Source organism: Oncorhynchus mykiss, chromosome 23 (assembly GCF_013265735.2).
Source record: "Oncorhynchus mykiss isolate Arlee chromosome 23, USDA_OmykA_1.1, whole genome shotgun sequence".
Classification (NCBI taxonomy): domain Eukaryota; kingdom Metazoa; phylum Chordata; class Actinopteri; order Salmoniformes; family Salmonidae; genus Oncorhynchus; species Oncorhynchus mykiss.
Genome location: NC_048587.1, coordinates 54,614,197 through 54,625,087, shown reverse-complemented (window position 1 = coordinate 54,625,087; position 10,891 = coordinate 54,614,197).

Here is a 10,891-nt window from a genome sequence, read left to right as displayed (position 1 = left end):
TGACAGACCTCTACATGCTTTGTAAGTAGGAAAACCTGCAAAATTGGCAGTGTATCAAATACTTGTTCTCGCCACTGTAGATCGGCGGTAAGGGTGCTCTCGAGTGGCTAGATTTCCCATTCGGCATCAGATATGCCACCAATGCTCATCACTGCACTCTATCCTCCTCTGTAAACGGATCATCTCTGTATACTGTACCCGTCACAAGACCCACTGGTTGATGCTTATTTATATAACCCTCTTAGGCCTCACTCCCCCTATCTGAGATACCTACTGCAGCCCTCTTCCTCCACCTACAACACCCGTTCTGCCAGTCACATTCTGTTAAAGGTCCCCAAAGCACACATATCCCTGGGTCGCTCCTTTTTTCAGTTCGCTGCATCTAGCGACTGGAACGAGCTGCGAAAAACACTCAAATTGGACAGTTTTATCTCCATCTCTTCATTCAATTTAGGGCTCCCGAGTGGCACAGCGGTCTAAGGCACTGCATCTTAGTGCTGGAGGCATCACTACAGACCCTGGTTTGATTCTAGGCTGAATCACAACCGGCTGTGATTTGGAGTCCCATTGGGAGGAACACAATTGGCCCATCGTTGTCCTGGTTTTGCCAGGGTAGGCTGTCATTGTAAATGAGAATTTGTTCTTAACTGACTTGCCTCGTTAAATAAATTAAATTAAAATACTCAGTCATGGACACTCTTACACTCTTACTGACAGTTGTGGCTTCGTGTGATGCATTGTTGTCTCTACCTTCTTGCCATTGTGCTATTGTCTGTGCCCAATAATGTTTGTACCATGTTTTGTGCTGCTACCATGTTGTGCTGCAACCATGTTGTCATGTGGTGTTTTTACCATGTTGTGTTGTCATGTGTTGCTGCCATGCTATGCTGTTGTCCTAGGTCTCTCTTTATGTCGTGTTGTGGTGTCTCCCTTGTCGTGATGTGTATTTTCTCCCATATTTTTATTCTTAATCCCAGGCCCCTTCCCCACAGGAGGCCTTTCGACTTTTGGTAGGCCGTCATTGTAAATGAGAATTTGTTCTTAACTGACTTGCATAAAGGTTAAATAAAAAAGGTATTCTAGATGGGATTGACAGAACGAGCCACACGATGGCAGCATCACCAACTTGGTAAAATATGATATGTCTACACAAGGAAAATCTCTCAGAAGCATTTGTTTAGTTTCTTCCTTCAAAGGGTTTATCAGTTGGGTTGTGATGCTCTTTTACTGTCTAGACATAATGTCTAGACTTGAATTCCACATAAAAAAATATTATTGAAAAGTAATTCACTCTGGAACCAAACAGAATAATGGATTATTTGATGTAACATACTTGTGTAAATCATATGCAATGGTTATCAGATAATGCTCTCATGTCATGTCTGTAAACTCCCCAGATGAGACACTTAAACTGGGAAATAAATTCACTTCCTTTTGCGTCCCTTTGATATTTTAAATAGTAATCGTGCTCCAAATATGTAACGTTTTAAAGCCTGTTATATTAAATGAAGTGCCCTTTAATATAGACCACATGGAAAATGCTATAAATCTGCTTCTTAATATAAATACAAATTTGCTGAAGTACCAAAATTCTGCATTTTGATAACACACTTAGCCTTAACATTTCTCCACGTTTTCACCATCATTGTAAAGCCCTAGTTATTTTGTTTTAATATGGTTAAAGTATTCATTTAAAGAAATATTTTTTTCAAAAGAAACATTGAACATCTAATAGTCAAATCCTGGTGTAAAAGCAGGTGAGCTGGTCCTACTCTTTTTGGACATTTTCTGGTGTTTTGTGGCGGAAAACTTAGTGGGTCGAGCATACAGTACCATGACAACCCTGTTACCCATAGATAGCCAGGCTAGAAATGTTTTAACAATTTGAATTGTTTAGTGAATTACCACTTCCTGTTGCACAAAACAAGCTTCAGAAGAGAATGTCTGGTTTATTTAAGATGAAAACCCTGTTACGATCAACCCTGTTACGATCAACGCTGTTACGTTTAACCCTGTTACGATCAACCCTGTTATGATCAACGCTGTTACTTTATTTGGCATTTAATAGAGACTTACAGTAGTATTTTTTTAATTGAACCTCTTGAGATGGGAAAACATGTTTTTATTAAGTTGAACATCTGCTCTATGTGACAGAATATTACAATTAGGTGAATCAAAAGTTTTTACACTACTCAAAATGTACCTAATTGGTGGAACTACCCAGAACAATCAAAATAATCCCAGGTGGGTAAATCCCTAGACTTCAGTTTGACATAATCTATATGAAGAGACAAAGTGGAATTTCATCTAGAGAGGAAGTTGAAGAGGTCTCATAAGATTGCTAATTATGATTATAAGTGACCCCATAATAAAACATTGATTTGGCACAATGCCTGGTTCTCCTTTCACTTGTGAAGTTGAAATACCTACCAGATTGAACATATCTAACATCTATAAATGAGTAGTATAAACTCACAGCTGCTGTGTATTAAATGAGCTCAAAAGGTGATAGATACTGTAGGTGATAACATGACAGTCTCGTCTAACCTGCACTGTAGCCATTTCTTTGTGTTGAATAGTGACATAAAAACAGATTGATTTTATATTTGGACAAATAACTAACAGTGAACAAAATCTGATATAGGCCTTTACCCCAACCTCGTCCAGGCCAGCCTCCTACCCATGTCTGTAACCTCTTCTCAGGGACTTAGGCAGACTCAGAGGCATGGTGCACTTTGAGTGTCTTCAAAGGGTCTGGGTCTAGTGCTACAGAGGCCTTTTCAGAAACGTTCTTTCACTGGGGACAACCCCCTGAGGTGAAGATGCATATGTTTTGCTGAGAGAGTTAGTTCAGATTTACGGGATCCATCCAGCAGTTCATGTGCAGAGAATTAGTCAGCTAACTGTTTTAATCTGAAGATGGACTCACATTTAAACCAACATGCAAATCACACCTGTTCCCCACTTCTTTTCTCGTGCCTCGTTTACATATGAGAAGCTTTCGATTTGGCTCGTAGAAAATGTCAGCTCCGATAAGAATCAACGGGCTGACCCACATATGTTAACTTTTATATTTTTTACTGAAGTGTTTTAGTATTGTCTTTAGGATGCAACTAAAACTATTGCCAATGGGCATGATGCTCCTGTGACCCAATAACCCAATGGCATGTGACCTAATTACTTAGACCCCCATTTTAGGGATTCATGTTTTTCTCTTGTTAAAGCTTTTTTCTTATCATGGAAGACTTCAGTTACAGTTTTTCTCAATCATTCATACATTTTTTGGAACAATGTTGTTGATTTTCAAAACAGTGCACACAAAACACTAAACTCTGTGGCCTTCTGCAAAACAGTAAATGCATTTTCAAAATCTAGTTGCCTTCTAAAAACAATGCATTTATCAAAACTATACAATAGTGTCAAAATTGCAAATATAAATTGAATTTTATCAGAAGAACATGACTGTCTGCAAAAAGCTGACTAAAAACGTCCAAACATAATCCAAAACAACAACCAAAACAAACTGCAAATGCATCCAACAAGTTTGTAGAGTCACAATCTTGATGTAGTCATTGTGTGCAAGGAATATGGGGCCAAATACTAAGGTTTGGACTACTTTAATACACCATAAGTGAATTTGTCCAAATATTTATGATTTCTTCAAATGGGGGACTAGATACATAAAGAGCTTTCATTTCTAAACTGTAAAACAGATATGTATGAAAATCCCCACAAATAAAAGGTGACACCTAATATGAAAGAGTGATCTCAAATCCAAAATGCTGGAGTATATACATAAATGTATATGGTGTGGACTGTAGGTTCCTAACAATTTATTCTGATGATAGGTTCCTTTATAATGCTCCCCAGTCAACACCTACTCAGGACCCTTATTACAGTATATTTTTGGACTAAAGGAGAGAGACTGGCCCTTAAAAACAACTGTCCAGTGTTTCCAGATGTCTATAAAGCCATTGTAATGATGACCTAATTACAATATGAGTGAAATAGTTTTCCTTCCAAAAAAGGATAATTGACCTTTCACTAAGCCTCGCCCCCATTGGTTAGTGTTGCAACCTCAGACAACATTTTCCCTGGAAGCCCATTTCGAAATTCAACCACTGGTGAAATCTCCCCCCAATGATCTCAAACAGTGTTTCTAATACACAATGAAATTAAACACAGACTACCCCTTGCTAATCAGGAAACTTTTGGGTATGTTTTGGTGGACTGTCATTACAATCGCTTCATGGGGACCTGGTAAAATGATGTTTGTAGTGTGGCTAGCCACTGTGTGGGCTACAATACCTATTTTGCCATTTGGCCCGGACACCATTTATTGCTAATACGGAGCCCCGCCGATCCATCACGACTGGACTACCGACGTAATCCGCCCAAGGTTTTTTTTTAACTGGCTCCCCCGTCGCGATGTCCCCTGAATGCCCATCTGCTAGCCTGCTAGCCGTGGCACACTAGCTGTCTAGAGCACACTAGGCTGTTAGCTGAAGAAGTCCATCTGCCAATTTTTTGGGGCTACTATACCTATTTTGCCAATTGGCCTGGGCCCTTTTACTCCACGGAGCCCTGCTGATCCATCATGACTGATGGACGACTACAACTGACTTCTTCCGTCGCGACGTCCCTCTAAGGCCCTTCTGCTAGCCTGCTATCCCCGGTCCGCTAGCTGTCTGAATCGCCATGTCTCCAGCTCCCCGAGCTACTCATTAGACCCAATGATCACTCGGCTACGCATGCCTCTCCCTAATGTCAATATGCCTTGTCCATTACTGTTTTGGTTAGTTATTATTGCCTTATATCACTGTAGAGCCTCTAGCCCTGCTCAATATGCCTTAGCTAACCCTTCAGTTCCACCTCCCACACATGCGGTGACCTCACCTGGTTTAAATTATGTTTCTAGAGACAATATCTCTCTCATCGTCACTCAATGCATAGGTTTACCTCCACTGTATTCACATCTTAACATAACATAAGTAAAAATAGGCTATTCTTTTAGTACAGTTCACAAACACAGTTTGATTATGCTTACTATATAACTAAAACTCTGTTTTCTGTCATTTTCTACATATTTACAATATTCTGTACATTATGCCATGAATCTATTCTACCGTGCCCAGAAACTCTCTGTTCCGAATACACTGGACGACCAGTTCTTATAGCCTTTAGCCGTACCCTTATCCTACTCCTCCTCTGTTCCTCTGGTGATGTAAAGGTTAATCCAGGCCCTGCAGTGCCTAGATCCACTCCCAAACTCCCCAGGCACTCTCATTTGTTAACTACTGTAACCGTAAAAGCCTTGGTTTCATACATGTTAACATTAGAAGCCTCCTCCCTGAATTTGTTTTATTCACTGCTTTAGCACACTCTGCCAACCCCGGTTCTAGCCGTGTCTGAATCCTGGTTTAGGAAGACCACCAAAAACCCTGAAATTTAACACTAACTATAACATTTTCTGACAAGATAGAACTTCCAAAGGGGGCGGAGTAGCAATCTACTGCAGAGAAAGCCTGCAGAGGTCTATCTTCAGAGCTCTTGCTGTTAGGTGACCTAAACTGGGACCCGCTTAACACCCCAGCCATCCTACAATCTAAGCCTGATGCCTTCAATCTCACACAAATGATCAATGATCCTACAAGGTACAACCCCAAATATGTAAACACGGGCACCCTCATAGATATCATCCTATCCAACCTGCCCTCTAAATACACCTCTGCTGTCTTCAACCAGGATCTCAGCGATCACTGCCTCATTGCCTGCGTCCGTAATGGGTCTGCGGTCAAACGACCACCCCTCATCACTGTCAAACGCTCCCTAAAACACTTCAGCGAGCAGGCCTTTCTAATTGACCTGGCCCGGGTATCCTGGAAGGATATTGACCTCATTCCGATAGTAGAGGATGCCTGGTTATTCTTTAAAAGTGCTTTCCTCACCATCTTAAATAAGCATGCCCCATTCAAAAAATGTAGAACCAGGAACAGATATAGCCCTTGATTCACTCCAGACCTGACTGCCCTTGACCAGCACAAAAACATCCTGTGGCGTACTGCATTAGCATTGAATAGCCCCCGCGTTATGCAACTTTTCAGGTAGGAACCAGGCAGGCAGTTAGGAAAACAAAGGCTAGCTTTTTCAAACAGAAATTTGCATCCTGTAGCACAAACTCCAAAAAGTTCTGGGACACTCTAAAGTCCATGGAGAATAAGAGCACCTCCTCCCAGCTGCCCACTGCGGCTGAGGCTAGACCCCTAACCCGTTCAACAGTGCTGCACTCCCACAGCAACTTCCCCAAGCCTCCCCATTTGTCCTTCACCCAAATCCAGATAACTGATGTTCTGAAAGAGCTGCAAAATCTGGACTCCTACAAATCAGCCAGGCTAGACAATCTGCACTCTCTCTTTCCACAATTATCAGCCAAAATAATTGCAACCCCTATTGCTAGCCTGTTCAACCTCTCTTTCGTATTGTCTGAGATCCCCAAAGATTGGAAAGCTGCCGCGGTCATCCACCTTTTCAAAGGGGGAGACATTCTAGACCCAAACTACTACAGACCTACAGACCTATATCTATTCTGCCAAGTTAACAAACAGATCACCGACCATTTTGAATCCCACCGTACTTTCTCCGCTATGCAATCTGGTTTCCGAGCTGGTCATGGGTGCACCTTAGCCACGCTCAAGGTCTTAAACGATATCATAACCGCCATCGATAAGAGACAATACTGTGCAGCTGTATTCATCGACCTGGCCAAGGCTTTCGACTCTGTCAATCACCACATTCTTATCGGAAGACTCAACAGCCATGGTTTCTCAAATGACTGCCTCGTCTGGTTCACCAACTACTTCTCTGATAGAGTTCAGTGTGTCAAATTGGAGGGCCTGTTGTCCGGACCTCTGGCATTCTCTATGGGGGAGCCACAGGATTCAATTCTCGGGCGTACTCTCTTCTCTGTATACATCAATGATGTCGCTCTTGCTGCTGGTGATTCTCTGATCCACCTCTATGCAGAAGACACAATTCTGTATACAATTCCCTTCTTTGGAGACTGTGTTAACTAACCTCCAGACAAGCTTCAATGCCATACAACTCTCCTTCCATGGCCTCCAACTGCTCTTAAATGCAAGTAAAACTAATTGCATGCTCTTCAACCGATCACTGCCCGCACCTGCCCGCCCGTCCAGCATCACTACTCTGGACGGTTCTGACTTAGAATACATGGACAACTACAAATATCTAGGTGTCTGTTTAGACTGTAAACTCTCCCTCCAGACTCACATTAAGCATCTCCAATCCTAAATTAAATCTAGAATCGGCTTCCTATTTCGCAACAAAGCATCCTTCACTCATGCTGCCAAACATGCCCTCGTAAAACGGACTATCCTGCCGATCCTTGACTTCGGCGATGTCATTTACAAAATAGCCTCCAACACCCTACTCAGTAAATTGTATGCAGTCTATCACAGTGCTGTCTGTTTTGTCACCAAATCCCCATATACTACCCACCACTGCGACCTGTATGCTCTCGTTGGCTGGCCCTCACTTCATATTCGTCACCAAACCCACTTGCTCCAGGTCATCTATAAGTCTCTGCTAGGTAAAGCCCCGCCCTATCTCAGCTCACTGGTCACCAGAGCAACACCCACCCGTAGCACGCTCTCCAGCAGGTATATCTCACTGGTCACCCCCAAAGCCAATTCCTACTTTGGCCGCCTTTCCATCCAGTTCTCTGCTGCCAATGACTGGAACGAACTGCAAAAATCACTGAAGCTGGAGACTCATATCTCCCTCACTAACTTTAAGCACCAGCTCACAGATCACTGCACCTGTACACGGCCCATCTGTAAATAGCCCATCCAACTACCTCATCCCCCATACTGTAATTTTTGTATTTATTTTGCTCCTTTGCACCCCAGTATCTCTACTTGCACACTCATCTATCACTCCAGTGTTTATTTGCTATATTGTAATTATTTCGCCACTATGGCCTATTTATTGCCTTACCTCCCTTATCCTACCTCATTGGCACACAATGTATATAGACTTTTTCTATTGTATTATTGACTGCATGTTTGTTTATTCCATGTGTAACTCTGCGTTGTTGTTTGTGTCACACTGCTTCGCTTTATCTTGGCCAGGTCGCAGTTGTAAAATAAATACGAAATGGGTGATGGACATCCACAAATAAATACATCCCATACAAAATTTAACAGATCATACTTAATGGAGTGTGTTGGATTTACATACAGAATCTTGTCCTGATGTCACAACAGATGGGAGTTGTATTCATAACATAGCTAACCAGCTGAGCTAGCAAACAATGAAACAATAGTATAATTTCAGATTTAAAAAATTATCCATCAACAGGTTAGGTTCTACATTTCAGGAATCACAGAAGCAAGTACACCTGTTGCACAGTTCAATTATTTATCCATTCAAACCATTTACACTAAGTGTATAAAACATTAAGAACACCTACTCTTTCCATGACATAGACTGACCAGGTGAAAGCTATGATACCTTATTGATGTTGTTAAATCCACTTCAGTCAGTTTAGATGAAGGAGAGGGGACAGGTTAAAGAAAGTTTGTTAAGCTTTGAGACAATTGAATGCGTGTGTGTGCACCATTCAGAGGGTGAATGGGCAAGGCAGAAGATTTAAGTGCCTTTGAAAGGGATATGGTAGTAAGTACCAGGCGCACCGGTTAGCGAAAGGTAAATTATTTCCTGTTTTGGAATTGTGTGGGCGTACCCCAACAACAGAATGGTTTGGGTGCATAACGATCATAACATCTTCCTCTAAGAGGAAATAGCAAGCATTTTTTAAACGTCTTTTTGACGTCTTTTTGAAAGTTTGAGGTGGGTTTTTTTAAGTGTTTTTTCTCCAGTTTATGCTTTGGCCACAAATACGAGTACAGGACGAGTCAACAACATTATTTGGGTACGAATTAGAAATTTGATATGATCAAATTTGATCATTTTGGGGGTGGCAGGTAGCCTAGTGTTTAGAGTGTTGGACTAGTAACCGAAAGGTTGCAAGATCAAATCCCCGAGCTGAAAAGGTAAAAATCTGTTGTTCTGCCCCTGAACAGGCAGTTAACCCACTGTTCCTAGGCCATCACTGAAAATAAGAATGTGTTCTTAACTGACTTGCCTAGATAAATAAAGGTGCATAAATAAGATATTCACAGGATGGGTATTTTAAGTAGCCTGACTGCTGATTTTATTGCTCTTTGGGGTTTATGTAAAAAACTTGGTGAAATAAATGTGTTTTTTATTTATGAGGAGCGTCAAATCTTTCTGTGATTTTATTGTGAAATCGGTGATATAAGCGTAACTTTTTGCTTTTGTCAGCCCAACCCAAACCCTATATGCAGAACATACAAACATTACAGCAAGACCACATTCAAGCACACAGGATCTGGTTTGTTTTTCATTCTTTACAATCAGTCTGTTCCATTTTCATCAGACACTCCGCCTTAGTTAGCTTTAGTTTATCATCAGCCTTTATGTAACTAAGACATCGTGGCCACAAGTACATCTCTGATAACTGCTGACTTACTTTAAACTTTCTGGTGTACCAGAGGGGTGTCATCTGGTCTGCTAGCAGACACCTTATGAGTCATCCTGTACCTCAGACTCATACATGATCATGATGCAAAATGAAACTCCCTGTGTCTCATTTTCAGCAGGTACTTACGGTTATTCACCCCATAGGCAAGGTGTACATAGCCTGTGTCGGTTAGTCACCCCATAGGCAAGGTGTACATAACCTGGGTCGGTTCGTCACCCCATAGGCAAGGTGTACATAACCTGGGTCGGTTCGTCACCCCATAGGCAAGGTGTACATAACCTGGGTCGGTTCGTCACCCCATAGGCAAGGTGTACATAACCTGTGTCGGTTCGTCACCCCATAGGCAAGGTGTACATAACCTGTGTCGGTTCGTGTCCCCATAGGCAAGGTGTACATAACCTGTGTCTAAATGAATAGTTGTGAAATGATCTGTTGGGTATTGCTACCATGATCAACTTGTTTTTCTTGCTTTTAGATAACAGGGTCAGCATTGGTTACTAACGCGGATACACCCACTTCCTATTGCAAAACAGAGCTTGCAGCTCAACTTCCTGAATTGAAACTGAAATTCTGAGCTATAACAATTTCACATAGGCTTAACATAAACACATGTTCTAACCATTGACCATGTGCAACAACATGGTAACTGCCAGGTGATAACACAGCCACCCACTTTGCATGCAAAGTTATTTTCAGATGACATGTTAATGGCGGTAGGCTGAACCACGCTAACACTTTTCCTCCCTCCCACTCACTCCTGAAATGTCACCTCTGCCCAACAACAAATAGCCCTTCCCTCAGCAGCATTAGCTTCTTATGAAGACTTTCCTTTCTGCTGTGACTCAACTGTGAGGATTCTGAGTAAGGGGGTTGACTCTTTTTCAAGCACTATGAACCAAGGCCTTAAGAGGTACAGCGGTGTGGGTTTACTTTCAGAATTACATTGTTAGAAAGAGTGAAAAAAACTACCTGACAAAGTGAAAAAAAGATATACAGTACCAGTCAAAAGTTTGGACACACCTACTCATTCAAAGGGTTTTCCTTATTTTTACTATTTTCTATATTGTATAATAGTGAAGACATCATAACTATGAAATAACACATATGGAATCATGTAGTAACCAAAAAAGTGTTAAAACAAAGCAAAATATATTTTATATGAGATTCTTCCAAGTAGCCACCCTTTGCCTTGATGACAGCTTTGCACATTCTTGCCATTCTCTCAACCAGCTTCATGAGGTAGTCACCTGGAATACATTTCAATTAACAGGTGCACATTGTTAAAAGTTAATTTGTTGAATTTCT